The sequence below is a fragment of the Monodon monoceros genome, unplaced genomic scaffold (genome assembly GCF_005190385.1).
Source record: "Monodon monoceros isolate NGI ecotype Baffin Bay Population unplaced genomic scaffold, NGI_Narwhal_1 Super_Scaffold_5, whole genome shotgun sequence".
NCBI classification, from domain to species: Eukaryota; Metazoa; Chordata; class Mammalia; order Artiodactyla; family Monodontidae; genus Monodon; species Monodon monoceros.
In genome coordinates, this window is record NW_021703782.1 from 7,952,629 (window position 1) to 7,972,933 (window position 20,305).

Sequence of the window (20,305 nt, forward strand, 5' to 3'; positions counted from 1 at the left end):
GTCTCCCTCCCACCCTCCCTATCCCACCCCTCTAGCTGGTCACAAAGCACCGAGCTGATCTCCCTGTGCTATGCAGCTGCTTCCCACTAGCTATCTATTCTACATTTGGTAGTGTATATATGTCCATGCCACTCTCTCACTTCGTCCCAGCTTACGATTCCCCCTCCCCGTGTCCTCAAGTCCATTCTCTACGTCTGCGTCTTTATTCCTGTCCTGCCCCTAGGTTCTTCAGAACCTTTTTTTTTTTTTTAGATTCCATATATATGTCTCACAGCTGTTTTAAGGTTGGTCCCCTTGGGATCGACAGTATCATTCCATTATGTTTACATTTTCGTTTGGGTCCTTTAAGTCCCTCACTATTAATATGTTTAGCGTTTAGCTATACACGTGTCTAATATCGTGTAATATAGTGTGCTTAAACCAGTCTGATAGAAGAAAACATTTATTCAGAAATACGGAGAGAGGTGACATTATTAAGAATCTGAATACTTGCCAGAGATCAGGACTCCAAGCTAGTCAGCTGTGTTTGAAGGATTATGTAGTATAATGTATATGAATGTACTTTGTAAACTCTAAATTTTTGCCAGGTGCCAGTTTTCTTAAACATAATTGTTTATCATCCTGTGTACTGTTGATGGGAATGTAAACTAGTAGAGCCACTGTGGAAAATGATGTGGTAGTTCATCAAAAAATGAAAAATAAAATTACCATACGATCCAGCAATTCCAATTCTGGGTGTATACCCAAAAGAATTGGAAGAACCTTGAAGAAGTATTTGTACACCCATGTTCATAGTAGTGTTATTCACAGTAGCCAAAAGGTGGAATCAACCAAGTGTCCATTGATAGATGAATGGATAAGCAAAATATAGTCTGTACATACGAATGAATATTATCCAACCTTAAAAAGGAAGGACACAAAAAATAAACACATGAACCTGGAGGACTTTACGCTAAGTGAAAGAAACCAGACACAAAAGGGCAAATACTGTATGATTCTGCTTACGTGAGGTACCTATAGAGTAGTCAGATTCATAGAGACAGAAAGGAGAATGGTGGGTGTTGGGGGAAGCGGGGAAGGGGAATGGGCAATTACTGTGTAGAGGCTGCGGAGTTTCAGACAATATGAAATGAATTGTGGAGGTGGATGGCGGCGGCAGCACAGCAGCGTGAATATATACTTTCTACTGCTGAGCTGTACACTTAAAAGTGGTTAAGATGGTTAAAAAAAACTTAGTTGTAACTTTTATCGCAGGGGAAAAAAAGGAAAGTAATAACCCTCATCAAGTTGGGGAGTGAGGAGTGTGTGGAGAAACAAAAGTGGCAGAATGTTCATAGTTACTGAAAATGAGTTGAGGGTACATGAGGGTTCATGGCACTAGTCTATTTACTTCATATACATTTGACATTTTCCGTAGTGAAAATTTTTTAAATGGTTGCCATTCAGTTTAGAAGACCAAATTTATTCATCGGGATTCTAGTGGCTGCTGCAACCCTTCATAACGATGGACATTTCCAGTGATGAGAGAGGGATATGGCCAGTGAGGAATGGAACAAATTGTGAGGCTTTCTGATTAGAAGAATGATGTCGCTTTTCACAGAGAAGGACATTGAAAGGGGTGTGACTTCAGAGGGCAAGAGTATCTCATAGGAAGTTAAAGTACCTGAGTCCCTCTTATTTGCTTTCCTTTTACTAGAACAGTTACTGACTGAGGCCAGGAAAACACTAAGATTTTTTATTGTGCATTAGTGCTCTTAATAACTGTATACCTTCTTCTTATGAGCCCAGACCGGGCTGTAGTTGTTGCCTGTGTTGTTGGGAATTACAAAAAAAGAATGACACTGTAAAGTTAATAGTAAAAACGCGAATGGCCTGCACTTCATTGAACGTGGACTTGTCATAGACAACTCTACATTAAGACAGTGTGGTTCTGTTTTCCAACACAGGCACTTTTTTCTATTTCTGTTTCAATGCCAAACACAGGCACTTTCTTTCCCATCATGGGCAGAGCGACCACCCAGTTATAAAATGTTTCAACTATTAGTCTGATCATTTCTTTTAGATTAACACAGACTCTCTTCGCAGGGCTGAAGCATCTCAAAGAGATAGAAACCTTTTAATCTACTTCTAAGAAAACTAGACATCAGAAAGCAGAAACATTCTGATATATGTATACACATTAAACTTCAAGATGTACAAATCCGGTCTTCTAGCCATTGTAAAACAAAGGATGAAGGAGAGGAAAATGTTTTTATCATTTACATTTAAATTTTATAGAGTTCTCTTGGTTATAAAAGATACATAATGTGAGGAATTTGGTACAAGAACAATGAAAGTACATTTTGTTTGCTTTGTATAGAAAATATCTAATTAAGCTTAACTATATGATGGGCTGGTTGTGGGCACAACTCAGATCGTTCTGTAGACATAAAGAAAAGGCTTGCAAAGAGGTAAAGTATCTACAGCTCACGGTAGAGGAAGCATATTACTTTCTAAAATAAACAGATCTTACATTTCTTTCTAGATCAGTACCAACAGTTCTAATAGAATGTGGGCAGAACCCTTAAATGTTGAACCTAAGAAACTTGACATCTTGCCCCACCTACCAGAATAAGGTGAAAATACTCGCTGCTTATTTTCATTTACTAGAACATAAGTATGTTGATTTCCTGCTCAGATCTATAAATGTGGTGGCCATTGACTTTTAGCATTTGCTAAAATTATCAAAAGTGAAAGGAATAGCATATTCTACAAAGTTTCAAAATGAATAGCCCATACACACATACATGTAAAGGGAAGCATACATACAATAACTTGCAGGATATAATGGCTAGTTAGTGGGGGATGGCATCAGCTTGTATTCTTTGTAACAGTAATCATACTTTTCAATTAAATGTCTATTCTACCTGGATGTCTGTTATCTAATTTTAATGATTTCAGTATGGGAGAACTGGACCACTGCCATGCACCCAGCTACTGCGGTAAGCACAAATGAATGGCAGTGTGATCTGAACATGTGTTCGCAGACTGATCAAATTATATTAGGGCATTTGTTTAAAGGAATTTCTTGCTTGAGTTTGTACCTGTTCCATCACTGTGAGAGAGAATAAGGCGTAAGGTAAGGCAATTTCAAATATACTACTAATAGGGAATCTTATTAAATATGCTTGCTTTCCTGTACTGTTGTAATTAACTTTTTGTCAGTGTGTTTTCTTCCAAGACTGATTTATCCACTGTGTACATTTTGAATACCTACTATGTATAAAACATTAAGCTAAATACTGAGAGAAGTGGAAGATACAAAAATCAATGACAGCTCGTGCTTTCAAACTTAGGATAGAAGTCATTTCACAAGCTGAACTGTCAGTTGAAGACTGAAAAGGTGCTACATGTTAGGAGCACATAGGGAGCCTGTTAAAAGAGTGTGGGAGGAGTAGAAGTCAGGCTGCAAAGAGCTAAGGAGTTAAGGGTGAGAGATGAACACAGTCCCTGGTGCACTTAGGATAAAGCCACAGCCCTCATCGGGCCACGTGAGATGGCTGGCCTGGCTGGTGCCCGTGTGCTCTCCGTCAGGGTCTGTTGACAAACCACCCTTCTTTCTGGTCCTCCCAAGCCACGGTGTCCTCTGCTGTCCAGCGCTTTCACATATCTGGTTCCCTCTGCCTGGAATGCTACTTCTCTTGTTCTTTGCCTGGCCAGTTTCTGCTCAGCCTTTAGATCTCATGAAATGTCACTCCTTCCAAGAGACCCCGCCATCCTGCTATGTAGGACCACAAACACACAGGTCGTACGGAATGGCAGCCCAATCTAAATTAAGCCCCCCTAATGATACTGTTATAGACGCCAGTGTTTTTCCTTTGTGCCAGTTAACATTTTGAATCCATAAATGTATCTGCTTATCTGTGTAATGGGATCATAAGCTCCCTGAGGGAGGGGCCTTGCTGATTTGTGTCCCCAGGCTCTGGTACATAGTCACTTCTCAGGAAATATTTTTGAGTGAATGAACAAATGTAGATCACTCCTCAAATTTGGCATTTTGGCAGTAAAGAAAAAGAGGAAGAAGGACATTCTAAAGTCAGTGATGTGTTCAAGGAAATGGATCGTGCCTCAGTCTCAGGATCAGGAGATCTGAATGTGTCTGTAGGCAAAAGGAAAGGAGCCATTGGAGGGAAAACAGAAGATGTAAACGAAGGATTAAAATTCCTCAGGAGCTGTGTGATATCAAGAGGAAGAGTTAGCCTTAGAAGAAGATCCCTGTGTACCCTTAGATAGGAGAGAGAGAAGGGTTTGGAAATGGTAATCTATTAGTGAGGGCTCAAGTAAAATTAATATTAATCGGGTGAGAATTTCCACAACACTTTCAGCTATAGTGGCCTAACGTCTAAAGAAAAATGAAGGTTGAAAACGTTCAAAATTGTGTACGTGCCAGTGGTTACGCACCATGGCTCCCAGTGAGAAATGATGCATCGTGATTGTTAGGCCCATTTGCCGTAAACTTTTGAGGGTGGAGGGCTCCTGCAGGTGCCAGCATCTAGTCGTGCCAGGGTAGACGCGCCTCCTTGACCTGCTGAATAATTCAGGGATTCTGCCTCTGGTTAGTGCTGATTTGGAACAAATGTGAAAAGGATTATAGAGTTAAGACCATTTTTAAATGAACAAATATTTTTTTTAGCATTGTTTGTTTCTCCTACCTAGGAGGCTGATTTTCTTCAGTGATGTTTTACTGGGAAGCCTGACCAGTTTCATGTATTGTTTATAATAGTGGGTATCACATAATATAGCAAGACTGTAATTAAAAAAAAAATTGATTATTGGCTGCATTGGGTCTTCATTGCTGCGCGTGGGCTTTCTCTAGTTGCGGCGAGCCGGGGCTACTCTTCGTTGCGGTGCGTGGGCTTCTCATTGTAGTGGCTTCTCGAATGTTGCAGAGCACGGGCTCTAGGCGTGTGGGCTTCGGTAGTTGTGGCACGCGGGCTCAGTAGCGGCGGCTCGGGGCTCTAGAGCGCAGGCTCAGTAGTTGTGGCGCACGGGCTTAGTTGCTCCGCGGCATGTGGGGTCTTCCCGGACCAGGGCTCGAACCCGTGTCTCCTGCACTGGCAGGCAGATTCTTAAGCACTGCGCTACCAGCAAAGTCCCAAAACTGTAATTTTGAAGGAGCTGGGTTTGGAGTCTAAGATCACTGGAGAAGTCCAAAGCAACAACACACTTTTACTGGACTGGCGCCGGCTCTCGGATGGGAGGGTATGGTAGACAATCAATAACTGACTTTGAGGCACACGCACACTGAGCTATTGGATAGCCCATTAGGTCCTTAAAAGTAAACTCAAAACCTTGCAACCTGCCCCTGCTATATAGGAGTCAGGAGTGAAAGTGTACTTTGCCTGCCAGAATGTGGTGTGCAGATTTAAGAACATTAGAAGAAGCAAGTGATGGCCAGCTTCAAGAAGCATAGTGCCCAGGACCATGTTGACAGTTTATATCAGGAGTGACAGCTGAGTGCCTCTGTGGTCCTCAACAATTCTCACATTCACAGGGTGGCTCTCAAGACGTGACTCAAAGCTATAAATTCTTTTCCATTTTGAGAAATCAATCCATAGTCTTGAAATGCTGAAATAGGAAAGCATCCTTGAAAAACATTTTAATTGTAATTATTACATATATAACAAAAATTACTTTATAAGTAGACAGTCCTTCTCCCCATTCTTATATGTTTTAAGAGTTTCTTAGATAGCTTTTCATAATTTTCGTGTTTTTCCCTTTCTTACTCATACTGCACGCCTTTTAAAAATTATTTTTGAAATGAACATTATATTTCTGTTCAGCAATGTCATTTATGCACTTAGTAATACAGGTATTCCCCAGTTTTCAAAAGTTCGCTTTATGCCACTTCGTTTTTAAGAAAGTCCTACTTTAGTGCCTGTTTTCACTAACCAGAAGAATTCTGAGGAGGATTTTTGCTTTTATGAAAAAAGACAAAAAGCAAAATAGGGTTCAGTGTCTGTTTTCCACCTAGCTGTGACAGAGGCAGTGCACACCCAAAGCAGGTAAAGCGGCCCCACTGAGCTCCTTCCCCAGGAACCGCACTCAGCATCTCGGCATGCAGCCACCATAGCTTTGAAATGTATGAGCATCTGTGCTTTATCTTGATTTATTTTGTGCATCCGTTAGCAAGATTGCTTCCTTGCTTTATGCCATTTTGGCTTATGAAGGGTTTCATAGGAACGCTGTCCTTTCAGATAGATAGTGGGTGAAGCCTGTATATCTAGGACACCTCCCCACAGCTATATGAGATGACACATAAGTTTTTCGAAACAGCTTCCTTTTGACCGATGTTAGGCTTGTTTTCCAGATTTTTTCTTTCATTTTTTGTATATTAATATTACTGGTGTAGTATTGTCATTATAAATAGTCTCCATGTACAAATAATTTTGCTTACATGAAAGAAGAAGTATAAAGGATCCTAGTCCCAGAAGTCAAATTTGTGGGTTAAAAGCATGTGGGTTTCTACACTTCTATAGATATTGCCATTGTTCCACAAAAATTTAGCACCAGTTTACACCTCTCCCAGTGGTAAATTTGAGCACCGCATCCCCCAGATTCTTGATAATCATTCTTCATCTGTTAGTATGTTTTAATTTGCATTTCTTAAGTTTTGAGTGAATTTGAAGGTATTTTCATATGTTTACAGATCATTTTTATTTCTCAGTGAATTGTCTATAATCATTGCCCATTTTCCAGTGGATTGTCTTTTTCTTAGCAATTTGTAAAAACTGTGGATATTAATATTTGATGCAGATATTTACCTTGGTTTATTGTTTGTTTTTGTTTATAATTGATTTTTTGTTTGGTTTGTCTTTTGTAAAATCAATTGTAACTTCTTTTTGACTTCTAGTTTTTTTAATCATAATTAAAGTCCTTCCTGTGTTTCAAAATTTATTAAAAAAATTTTTTTTTTTAATAGTCTCATGTTTTAACTTTAAATGTGGTATACCCAGAATTTGTTTTGGCTTAAGGAATGAAGTTAAAGATTCGGCCTTAAGTTTTCCAAATTGCTAGAATTGTCTCAATGTCATTTTTTGGAGCATTTTCCCTTCTTCCTATAGAATCCTTGAATTTGAGATTTTCTGACTGATAAATGTATTTATAGTAACATCTAAACTAAGGGACTGATTTTCATGAGAATGTATTTTACATTGGATGCTCTTGAACCAGATAGGCATTGTTTTTAAAGAAGTTTGATTCTATGATTTGTTGAAATTTATTTTTTTTTAAATAAATTTATGGACTTCCCTGGTGGCGCAGTGGTTGAGAGTCCGCCTGCCGATGCAGGGGACACGGGTTCGTGCCCCGGTGAGGGAGGATCCCACATGCCGCGGAGCGGCTGGGCCCGTGAGCCATGGCCGCTGAGCCTGCGCGTCTGGAGCCTGTGCTCCGCAGCGGCAGAGGCCACAGCAGTGAGAGGCCCGCGTACCGCAAAAAAAAAAAAAAAAAAAAAAAATATATATATATATATATATATATTATTTATTTATTTTGGCTGCATTGGGTCTTTGTTGCTGTGCGCGGGCTTTCCCTAATTGTGGCGAGCGGGGTCTGCTCTTCCTTGTGGTGCGCAGGCTTCTCACTGCAGTGGCTTCTCTTGCTGCGGAGCATGGGCTCTAGGCGCGCGGGCTTCAGTAGTTGTGGCGCATGGGCTTAGTTGCTCCATGCATGTGGGATCTTCCTGGACCAGGGCTCGAACCTGTGTCCCTTGCATTGGCAGGTGGATTCTTAACCACTGTGCCACACCAGGGAAGCCCTGTTGAAATTTATAATTAACTTACTGGCACTCAATGATTTTATTAAATGGGAGACCTCAATGTATCAGTCTTGAAGTGACAAATGGAGTTTTATGATTAATATAACAAGACTGAGTATAAAATTACTTGCCTTAATAAGCTATAAAGCATGTCTTCTGAGTATTAAAATCTCACTACTTTATCATTAAAGGTCTTGACCAAAGTGAGAGTAGTGAAAATTGTGGAATTCAAAGAATAGGGTCAAATATTTGTTGTTGTTGCATTCTCTGGGTTGGATGGATTGGTTCAGGGAATATGATAGAACTGTAACTTGTATAACAAAACATACTGTGATTGAAGCAAAGGGGGGAAATGAAACTGTGAACATAGTATGGATGAGGATAAAAGTTACTTAAGGGAAAAACCTGAGTTTTGGAGAGGCAGCTACTTTTCGTTTTTTGCCAAAGAATGCTAGCAAATATGAATTGAGAAGAACTGTGGGTTCTCTTTGTTGATGTAAGACACAGATGTGGAATTTACAGATAAGTGAATGTTTAAGGTTTATAGCAAAAGTGTATCTATCAATTATTTATGTCTTCTTTGAAATTTACTGCAACTGAAAAAAGCAGGGATCTATGACATACATGATACATTGACTGTTTACAAATCAGACCAGCATGCAGTTTTCCTTGATGAAGATGTGAATGCATCACAATGTAAAACTTATAGAATCATCTTATGAACATCAGTGGGAAATGAACTTCAGAGCTCATTGATTTTGTTTTTAATATTTTCACTTGAGGCAAGCCTTAGCCTAAACCTAGATATGACTGAAAACAGTTCTTTTCTTCTTTATTCTAAATACTTAAGTGTAAATTACAGTTTATTCCTCTAAAGTGTGGTTCTGAGACCTAGAAACTTCAGAGTCAAACCATTTAACTTTGTACCAGTTGTCCAGATATTAAATTTAGTTGGCATTCACATGAAAAATGAAGGAAGATAAGCTAACTCAGACGTGTTTATAGACCCTTGATTTAAGACAAACATAGAGCTTAAATTGAATCATGTGTATATATTTTGATATTTTTTGGTAATGTACCATATTCCTACACAAAGAATTTCATTGGTATAGATCAAGCAGAGAAATGAAAAACATTGAACAATGTTAGTATAGACTCTAATGGTAATTTATGTATTTAATTTAATTTAATGGATATGTATGAATGGTATAAAAAATTTATGAGATATTTGTCTTCATTACACTATAGTTAAGGCCAACTCTTTAAGTAGCTTTGGCAGCAGAATTTCTGATTTTAAATTGTGGCTTCAGGTGAATGAAATACTCTTCTATTAAGTGATTTTAGTTTCCTGGCTGACATAACCTTACAAAATAGTCTGAGATGTTTATACTTGGGGTTGAAACCACCAGTGCTCTCCAAATGAAGGATAATTAATTTTCAGGATTGATGTAGGGTTTTGAAAACACAAGCTTCACATGGAAAGAGACCAACTGGTGACTGGCGTTCACTCGCAGCATGAGCGTGGGGCTCCTGAGTGGGTTTTGTTTCCAGTCCTGCAGTCTCATTCAGCTGTCGTGTGACACATACCGATCTTCTCCTCTCATGGAAACAGCAATCCTTATTTTCTGTCCCCTTAGCATTATAGCCGAGACCCGAGACAAAAAGTTAGGAAATAAAAGGCTAGGACCCCACTCGCTGAGGTTTGGAACCATCTTTCATATTCAGCATTTGACTTCCAGTGCTTCGAAACATTCAATATTTGTGGAATGAGTGAGCGCTCACTTTGTAGAAACAGGTTAATTTTCACTTACTACTAGCATTACTGTTGGACTAGGAGTTCTAAATACACAAAAATGTGTTTCTTAGGGCCAGATCATTGTTCTGGTTCAGCGTTACACTTTACTTTCTTGCCTTGGTTTATGTGCGTAAAGAAGTGCTAAGTTGCTGTCTAACATCTTTAGCTTCGTTAATGATATTGTTATATTTAACTCTGTAAGAAATAAATAAATGTTTCATAATCTCAGGAGATGAATAAAATATTACTCTTGCTTTGTTGAACCACCTTGGAATTAAATTGTCATTATTGTTATACCCAGCAAGCTGACAGGGTAAGAAGAGCACACTTTCTAAATAAGGTTGTGGTACTCTGGATGGAAATGTGTACGTTTTCATTTTTCTGAGATTAATAATGCCTTCTAATATTTTACATTTTAGTGTCATGTTCAAGGTTTCATTTCATGACCATTTGTTCATTCACATGTATTTTTATTTTTAGCTCTAAGCGAAAGACATGAGGCCTAAGACTGAAATGAGGTTGTTTTGAGGCCATCTGATTTCTGGCTAGAAGGTGTGCGATCGCCTCGTCCTGAAACCACTGCAGACAGAATGGTAATGGCAAAGCCTGAGACAAAGAGAGGCCTTCATGTTTTTCCATGTCTCCTCTCCTACCCCAGTTCCTTTCTTTTTAAGCTTAAAATTTTACGTTGTGAACAAAAGGTATTAAACAACATGCTGCCATTCTAACTAAACTGGTTCAAGTGTTTAATAACAAAAGGATTAATTATATAAAACTACATATTAATTAAACCTTTTAGAGTTGTTTAAACATAACTTTAAAAAAAAATGAGCTCTTGTGAGGTACTTAAGTAACAACAAAATATTTATTATACGAAAGCACTTGAGCCCATTAGGTATTTGCAGATTGAAATAATGTTTTTCCTTTGAAAACCGATACCGCTTTCTCTTAACAGGAACTGCGGGCTTCATAAGGTTTTCAGAGTAGGAAGTAAGGATTCTTGCCACAGCTTTGCTTTTCTGTCATAAAGAATTTTGATGTTTTATGTATGTGTGTGTTTTTTACTTTTTAAAAGGTAAAGTGCCCATTAAGAATGTTAGTTGTATCAGTTAAACTCTGCTCTAATTATTACATGTATCTTAGTTCAAAATATATTTTATAGTTGAAGATAACAGCACTCTATTATAGTAAAACATTTTTCAGGGAGTGTAGTGGCTCTCTTTATTAAGTTTATTCCAACGGACCATGTCCTGTTAAATGTGTTGATATAGCCGTGCTGATAAGACAATCACTATCCCTCCACCCCCCCAGAATAGAATTTCAGTAGATTCTTTGCTCAAGTTCGAATTTTATACTAAGCCACTTTTTCAGAAGAAGTGGCTCTTCATATTATTTCATTTCCTGTACTACATGTAACAGCATTAATAGCAAAAATAATATTATAAATGTACTTATATTTAGTCTAAATTATGCCTCAGTTTGTTTAATTGATGAGGTGCTGAGAAAATGAAATTGTCATCCTATTCTGGAGAGTAGCGCAGAGGGCAAATTCTAAGGAACTGACAACAATAAGAATTATTATTATTTTTTTAAGTCATGCTTATTTTCATGTTCTCTTCTAGAGGCTCAGTTGTAATATAGTTCTAAACATCACCTCATTTCCTTACAAACAGTGTTTTCTTAAAAACAGTATTACAAATAGTATTTTACTGACAGTATTTTCTCAGATGTTGAGAGTGACTTAAAATTTATAAAATATATTCTTCTTATTCATGTATGTGACTTTCTGTGATAATAGACTTATTCACATGTTACGTAAATCCAGGCACTGTTTTGGTTGACTGGAGTGCAATGACTATATATCTGTGACCTCAATTTATACTTAGATAATTCAGCCTAGCCTTGTTCTAAAGAAAAGCAGTGTACAATAGGTTGTTTCCTTGTTTTATCTTATCTCTTAATTTGTTGTTTTACTCTTCTTTTGGAAATGGGAACTCTGAACTCCTGATTTTTTATGGAAAAATTAAATAGGCTGGTCTAAATAGCATGGTTTTTAAGCCTGTAGTTAGAAGAATCGTTTATATAGTTCATTTTTGTGTATTAATGTTTTAATGAGAATTACTGATGATTTTTATTTTTAGAAATTCTCATTTCTTGTATTTTCCCAAACAAAATTGTTTTTCTTTTTCAAATAAAGCCTATCTAGATTGACCCTTTTTGAGCTTACAAGAACTTTGAAGGTCATCTTTCTTATCTCATGTGCTAAAAGTTAATGAAATAGAAGCACAAAGACTTTCACCACTACTAACTGGCTAAAACATAGTTTCTAAAGGTATGAGTTACATAAGAATGAAATCAGTAATTTCATTTATGCATCTGAATGTCTGTTACCTTAATGGTAGCTTTTCAAAGAAAATAAAGACAAATCTAATACCACTTTAAAGCCTGAAGCTGTAAATATGAAGATATTTTGACCCAGTAAATATTTAAATAGGTAATGTGTATGAGTATAGTTTAATATTTATTTTGTTATAAGTAAACTGCCTTGTTATTAAGGAAAACTTTAATATTAGACTCACAAGCATATAACTGTAAATGAGAAAAAAAATTAACTTTAAAATGTTTTGAAAATTATAAAAGTAAATATTGACCTTTTCTAAGAAAGTCTTTTCCTTTTGACATTGTTTAATTTTTTTTCCTTTTTGTTTTTTAGGTTTGCAATTTTTTTTGGTGATGGCATGTTCAGAATCTTGGATCCCTAAGTTGAATATGTTGGAAATACTTAGGAACTCTGGAAATTGTTGTTTTTGTATATATAATGACTTTCTAGGTGAACAAATAGATTTAATAAAAAGTATATAAAAGAATAGGCATTATAATTTTGTATTTCTAAGTTAGCATGCATGTCTCAAATTCTCAGCTATCATTATTAGTGTCATACTCTGGAGACAGTTATCTTTTGAAGATTTGGGGGCTCTCATGGACCTCATATTTTTCCAGGCAGTTTATGTAATCCTCCCATGCCAATTTGGTCAGCTTCTTTGCCTGCCTACCTTGTAGTGTAGCTTACTTAGATCAGAGGTAATTCTTGATCAGGAGGAGAGAAGATAAAATAATCACCAGGTGAGTGCTCGCTTCGGCAGCACATATACTGAGATTCGAACGATACAGAGAATATTAGCGTGGCCCCTGTGCAAGGATGACATGCAAATTTGTGAAGCGTTCCATTATTTTTTTATTAATTAAAAAAAAATCATCAGGTGACAGTCCTAAAGGTAGTAATTACAAAACTTCAACCTGGAAATGGCCTCAACATGGTCTATATCAGAATATGCAAATTCTAGCCGATATATCCAAATACATTTGTGGCAAAATGCTGCCAGTTTTCAAGTTAGATATTATTATGTGGGACGGAAGTGCCAATGAGGAGGGAAAGGAGCTGCTCAGTTTCACCTCCTCCTCTCCCCCTGTTGTTGAGTGAATAAATTTGGAGAGGAAAATGCCAAGAGGCAGACTGTGTGAATGAAGAGGAGAAGGAACAAAACCTGACTTTCCAAGAAGGACTACTTCCCTTAAAAAATTGAAAGTTGCCTATATTCTATGTACACTGTTCTAAAACTATAGGCTACTTTCATGTAGACCCAGAATGTGAACTAGGTCATTCTTGACCCTAGAAATGGGTGGAGATGTATTTGATAGGAGAATCAGTGCTTGGGTGACTGGAGTTCCATTATTGGTGGTTATCTTCTCTGGCCTGTTCCTGCTGGGATTAGCAACTTGAGGAACATTCTGGGTGGGTAGTTATTTTGATGGTCAAATATGATTGCCTCCCTATCCTTTTGACCAAAACTGGAGAAAGATTGATTTTTTTTTTTTTAAGACCGTGTTCAGAGCAACTTGAAAAAGGATTAAAGGGAAAGGATAAGTAGAATTCAGGGAACTATAGAGATTGAGTGGTTAGCTCAGTAGGATGTTAATTATTTGTTTATTGCAAGTTTTATTATTGGTAGATTATCCAGTAATACAGAAATTGGTGTAGAACAGAAGTTTTCATAACATTTCTATTAGAAGGCGTTTAGAAGCTAAATAAACTACACTGTAACTGCACCCTCCCCCCTCCTCCCTTGCTTTGCTTGGTTAAAGAGGAATTGGCTGATATATATTTAATGGCACAATGAAAACATCAGATAGATTTTTAAAAATCAAGTTATATTTTAATCTAAATGTGTTGCCTATTTAGCTGCTTTCCCATTACAACTGGCTTTTAAAAAACTCTCTTTCTGTGGGGCTTCCCTGGTGGCGCAGTGGTTGAGAGTCCGCCTGCCGATGCAGGGGACACGGGTTCGTGCCCCAGTCCGGGAAGATCCCACATGCCCCGGAGCGGCTGGGCCCGTGAGCCATGGCCGCTGGGCCTGCGCGTCCGGAGCCTGTGCTCCGCAACGGGAGAGGCCACAGCAGTGAGAGGCCCACATACCGCAAAAAAAAAAAAACACAACAAAACAAAACAAAAAAACCCCTCTCTTTCTGTGATACTTTTGTCAATAGAGGTGTTTCCTCTTAGCCAATTCTAGCCATAATATTGACCGGGCCTAGGCATTTGATATACCCTAAAGGAATTAGGCAGGAAAAAACTTGGTCCCTACTGGAATGAGTATTTTAAAGACCTTCTTAGATTCTGTGAACACTGTGAGTACAAATGAAAGAGACCCAGGAGAGGGGAAAACTTAAGAGCCTAAGAATAAAAATGATCGTGGGTATGGGGGCGGGGTGGTAAGCTCTTATATAACTAAGCGAAGGTGCACTAAGGGCAGGAAATTCGTTTCCTGGAGGTTATGAGGTAGCGTGTGAAATCTCTTGGACAGGAGGCGTTCCGATTTAATTTGGGTACTTCACACTGGCATGCCACAGTATTTTAAGGATAGTGGCAGGTGATCTTGGGAAATATCAGTGCATTTACTAACAGTGAGTTTGATTTTATTCTGGTATGCTATGAATGGGCATGTAGCTCAAAGATAAGCTTAATTCAAAATAAATATCTTAAATATTAGAGAAAATATTTTAAAAATGGGTCTTTCGTCCCTGCTGTATATATAACTTTAGAAAATAATGCAGAATACTGAACATAGTAGAGAATTGATGGCATGAATATAATCAGAATTTGATGGTTGCTTTCTAGAAACTTCTAAATAAAACCTAAATTTGTTTAAAGTTGTACTACAATAGCATTTCTAGTGTGTATGTCTCATGGGAAGGTCTGTACCTTCTTGGATCACTGCACTTCACGGCTTTGCACATGGCTGTGAGGATTCAGAAATTGACTCAGTTACCCAGGGATCATTAGATCTTTGGGTACAGTCAGTACACAGGGGCACACAGAGAAAGTGAGCCTCGAACGATGGCTATTTGTATTTTGGAAGTTTTAAACCCCATTTTGAAAACCGGCAGAAAGCTATGGATCGTTTCCCTAACAAAACTTCAATTTCTGAGGGTGGAGGGACGGCCCTTGGTTGTCATTCAGGAAGCCCTGATCTAAAAGACCATCTTCATTTTACTTCTGACCTTGCTCCAGCTTTGTTGTCACTCTCCGTCTGTAGTTCTCTGTCACCTTTGAATGGAGCGCCAGATCCTGAAGGATGCTTACTGCCTTACCCACTGAACTGAAGCCACAGTCCAGAGCTTTGTGATGTCATGGAGCAAAAACTCTGCAAAGGGCTGCCCCAAAGGTGCAAATGGTAAGAATAGGGCCTGAGGCATGGGACAGCCCTCCTAGGTAGTACCTACCTCCTGCTGGTTTAGGGGCATTTATTTCATAGTCAGTTGAATATTAATGTTTCGTTTTTAAAAATGAGCGTATTTCTCCTAAAATTTTAAATCATTATAAAGGTGTTCTACCTAAATGTAACTTTTTTTCTCATGTTTTAGGATATCACATTCATGGTGTGAAATGTGTACTTCAAATTAACATAATGACTGGAAATTTGGGATTCTGTTATTTTGTGACTCTGAAATTTGTAGCACATTTTCAGGAAAATTGTTGAGATTCCTAGATATTTTGTTCTTTATTCCTTTCAGGTTTCCTGCGTGTATGATTATTTCTGAATTTTATTAATCTGTTTGTAACTTTAGAGAAAACTGCCTTCAGTTCATATTTTGACACAGAAGGGATGCTTTGATTTATCTTATTAGAAACGTGTTTTGACAAAAAATTCCATTTGAGTGGCTCTAATCTCCATTTCGGAATCTCAGATCAACTCCTTGTTACGGCATTCATTGGGACTTTTCTGCCAAATACAGCTTCACTGAGAAGGTCATCCTTGAAAAATCAAGAAATCTGAAGGAAGTAATTTTGGGACCGAGAAGAAAGATGGAAGATCATTATCAGATCACAGCACAGCACACTCTGGAAACATCTTAGACTTCACCGCTTTTGTACGTGAAACATAATTTGAATGTCTTTTATGAATTGGACCTGTAGACAGATAACATATATCTTGAATGTAAGAAAAACACAACTCTAGCCTCTAAAACACTGCCATCAGTACAGTCGACTCTTGATCGTTCACACTGGTGGAGGGAGCCTGGGTCCTTCAGCTTAACTAAAGTTAGACGTCATGTGTTCCGATCCAAAGGTGTTTCTGTGTTCCTTTTGGAATATAGTGTTTGGACTTTTACAACATGTGCCTCCCAATTTCACCTGCCCTGAGAGAGGAGCCTGAGTTCATCTGTGCCCGGATGCTTGTTCTCTGTCCTTCTTTTTTTTCTGTACTGTTGACCTAAATGTGGGGAAAACGTTGAGCATATAGGATTCCAAAATTGATCAGAATCTGTTAAATCTATCCCACTTCTCCTTCCCAGGTAACTTTATTCCATTTCCTTTTCAGCTCTTCTAGATGTTGCCCAATTTTAGCCCCTTTGTCTTAGGTCAGGATAGAATTATAACAGCACTGTCCAGGCTTCTTCCCTCTTGTCCTGTTTTGTTCTGCCTGTGATGGGAGGTTTCCGTTGCTTTCCTCTGAAGGAGTCTACTTGTGTCCTTGCATTTCCATCTCCCTCCCTGCCTGCGGGGAAATAGAATAGATCCAGACTTAGCAATCTTGGCTCTCTAAGGTTTGCCTATAAAAGGTCATAGTATTGTATTTAAAATAGAGCGTTTTAGCTGTGGTGTTGACAGGTGTCTCCATTGGCCGTCTGCTCTGTTCTGATGCTCAGACTGTCCACTCTTTCCCTCACCACCCAGGCCTCTTGAGGCCAGGAGTGAACCCTCACCCTGCCTCAGGCACAGGACGAGCCAGAACTGACTTCTCTGTGAGCTTGCCTAGGTCCTGGAGTCATGAGTTAATGAGATGGTTGGAGAGATCCATATGTTTTCCCCCAGATGCTAGTAAAACAAATCATGTGCAGAGAAAATGATCACATCAGTAAGATTTTGAAAGCAAGATTTGTCCAAAAACATGCCAGATTTGAGGTTAACCTACATGAACCCACATTGACCATCCAGGTATGTCTTACTTTAAAAAATACACAAAGTAACATAACCCTTAGAAAATATTACCAAATCATCCTGACATTTTCCAAATGTGATAGTACTCTAAACATTTTTTTCTTACAAGTAGCTTTCAGAAACACGTGCAGATGTGTTTTGTGTAAAGGAGTATATACTGTATATAATATTCTGACTCTTGCTGTAATAAAATTAAACTTAAACAGTCTCATTATTTAAAGCCTAAGAGTTTGAAATTATTTTTTTGAGTAAACTTCTACAGCATACAATACTATGTTTACTTCTCATGGAATGTACAAATATCCTTAGAAGCTGCTCTTGTGTGTTTGTTTTCCGCACATTCCACATAAAATAAAAATATTGTAAACAGGGTCCATGTCTCCAGTAAGAGTTTCCAAACTTTTGGCTGTAATTACCAAATGCTTGGGATTGGGCTGGCTGGAAATGCATATCAAGTATTTCTGTGTATGCAGCAAACTTTGTCCAAATAAAGTAGCTTTGTACTCTGAAGGAGCTTTTAGTAATGATACTTTTGTTAAATAAAATATGTGAGTTAAAGGAAAGGAAATGAACAAAAAAGATCTGTAAATGTGATGGTCTAAATAGGTGGTTTGTGACCGTTTTCTGTCCAAGTTAACAGCAGTAGTAAGTCAGTAGGAATGGGGTGGAGGTGGGATTTGTAGTTTGAAGGGAAAAGAAAGATCCCCATCTGGAATTAGCAGTGGTGTGGGTCAGTGTGTGTAAGCTGTGACCCGTGGACCCTGAATGCAAGGTCAAACTTGGTACTAGAAGTCTATCCTCACAGTTCCTGAATGAGCAGCAGAGGAAGGGTGTTGATCTGAGGCAAAATAGGAAAAAAAAAAAAAAAGCAAAGACAGTGTAAGGACTTCAAAATATTTTTTCAGTTAAAAAAAAAGAAATGTCCTTTAAACTTTTATGTCCTCCTGTCTACTGTATGCCCTTATTTGGTAAAAATGAAAAGCTTGCCATCCCAGGTTAGTTCTCTAAAGATATTTAAAAATTTTTGTATTGGCCTGTGAAATCGGAAGGCTGGGAGCTGCTACTTCTTGGAATGTTAATTCCAATATCCTGTGCAATATTAGCGTATTAAGGTCCCAGTTGTTTATCCCACAACCCATAACTCATAGGACACTGATTAGGGTGCCAGAGAACAGTTTGGGAAGGTGTAGATAATTACTTCAGCACTGCTGTGTCATGGGAGTCATTGTCATAACCTTATTATGGGTAGCAGTTAAAAGGATAGCTGGTATCCTTTTTCAACTAGTGGTTGTCTGGAAATCTCTGACAAATTGCCAGTAGTTTTGTGTGAAAATGAACTGATAATGCAAAGATCTGCTACAATACAAACTTTGTGGAAACCATTTTTACTACTTTGCAGGTGGTTTTTCAACCTGTGAAATAAATAGTCATCAACATGCAGGAAATTCTACACTAATATGACCAGGAACTCTGCAGTGGTTATAGCATTTTTATTTCTGCTTATCTCTAATATTAAAGTTCAAAATTGAATAGTCTTGTGTGACCAGACTACTTTTATTAGTTTTAAAAGAACCGGAGAAAAGAATCCCGAAGAAGGAGAAACTAAGGATGACTCTGAGATGTGTTTGGGCCGTAGGGTGACCACCTTCATTTTCCCCCACCGGAAGGGCATTTTTCAGAAAAGTATAAGCCACACAATACCAATTTTTATGTCTCGTCTACTTATGTGCTAGCCACTCGTGTAAGTGACATATATATATAAAATAGGTGTCAAGGAGTGAATTTCCAAGAAAGATACTGAGATTTCTTCCTTTGGCAGCTTTAAGATGAAGGTCGGTATCCTTCCTGAACAGGTGCTTGTAGGCAAGTTCGGAGGAAGTCAGTGATCTCTAGTCATGGTTTACAATACTCCAAAGTACCTCCCTTTATCTCCAGGGATGTTGCAAAATTCTCATTGAATTGCTCATTAGGGAAAGCTTGTCATATTCTACATTAAGTGTTTTCCTTAGAGACTTTTTCTTAGGAGACCCAACTCTGAGTTATTAAACCCAGGGCTATGATGAGTGAGGCAGACACCTGCTTTCTGTATTCACTGGAACTTGAAAGCAAGAATGAAATTACTAAATAAGATGAAATTGGTTTGAGAGATAGTTTGGACTTCATTTGCTCTGTGCTGTACGTCCGTTCCCAAGGGTGGAAAACAATCAAGAAGAGTTTTAAATTTCTCAATACTGGAAGGCACTACTTTTCCATTAAAATTTTGGATTAAATATTTTGAGCATTCTTAATTTTGTAGCAGAGAAAGGATAATTGAAACCATTTCACCTCAAATATGACCCAAAATTTTGGTAGATCTGCAGTTTTGTATTCTGAAGAGAAAGCACATGTCTCTTATTATGGGCCTTTGATAACACAGGTGTTAAGTCCGGGATTTAGTTTTTTTCTCTCATCAATATTCTCAGTCTTGCTCCAAACCAAGTAACAGTTTTAGTCAAATAATACCGCAGGAACTTTCCCTTAGGAATTAAGACTTTCTTTAGCTCTTGAGTTGCTCTCAGAGGCTTCCCCAGGCCCCATTTTGACCTTAGAGAACCACATCACAGAATGAGTTATGCAATTTTCAAAGCCCCATTTGCAGAATCTGCTAGCAAATGTTAAAATATTCACATCATTTTAGGTTAGTTTTCCCACTTTAAAAAGGGAGGGATTATTCTAAGTACCAGGCTAAAGACAGGTGAATGGGTGGTTCGTGGATCTCGTTTGGGACCTCCCCTGGTTCTTGTTGGCCCTGATTCAGCAGGACTCCCCCTGGTGTCGGGGCTGAAGGCCATGGCGGGATTTTAGGAGGTCTGAGGCAGGTGTTGGAGCGTGGCTTTTCACATCTACCACCATAAGCAGTTCTTGTTTGCTTGTTTTATAACATCCTTCCAGGAAGTCATTGTAGCAAATTGTTGTTTCTCCCTGCCCCTAGATTATTCAGATTAATGTGGTTAAATTGAGATTAAGAAGTAGAGTTAATTCAGTGGTTGCCATTTCCTCTAAAAAATTGCCGTCAGCTGCTGATCTAGAATTCCATCTTCCATGTCCTAAATTCTGATCAAAAAAATATCAATTTGGTCTGAGTACCGTGTAAAACCTTGTACTAGCCCTTTCTCTTGTCTTTCCATTCTTGGTCTCCTGCCCCACAGATCTTTCTGGCTCACTACCAACT

General features: G+C 38.3%; 1 protein-coding gene and 1 non-coding gene across 2 annotated transcripts in view; both read left to right on the top strand.

The window, feature by feature from the left end:
- The window catches only part of XKR6 (XK related 6), a 271,472-nt gene that overhangs the window by 65,845 nt on the left and 185,322 nt on the right, over nucleotides 1–20,305 (top strand). The gene's annotated exons all lie outside the window — the stretch shown is intronic.
- Nucleotides 12,721–12,827, top strand: LOC114884903. Its single transcript, XR_003790964.1, has one exon. It is a non-coding gene; the product is annotated as a U6 spliceosomal RNA (small nuclear RNA).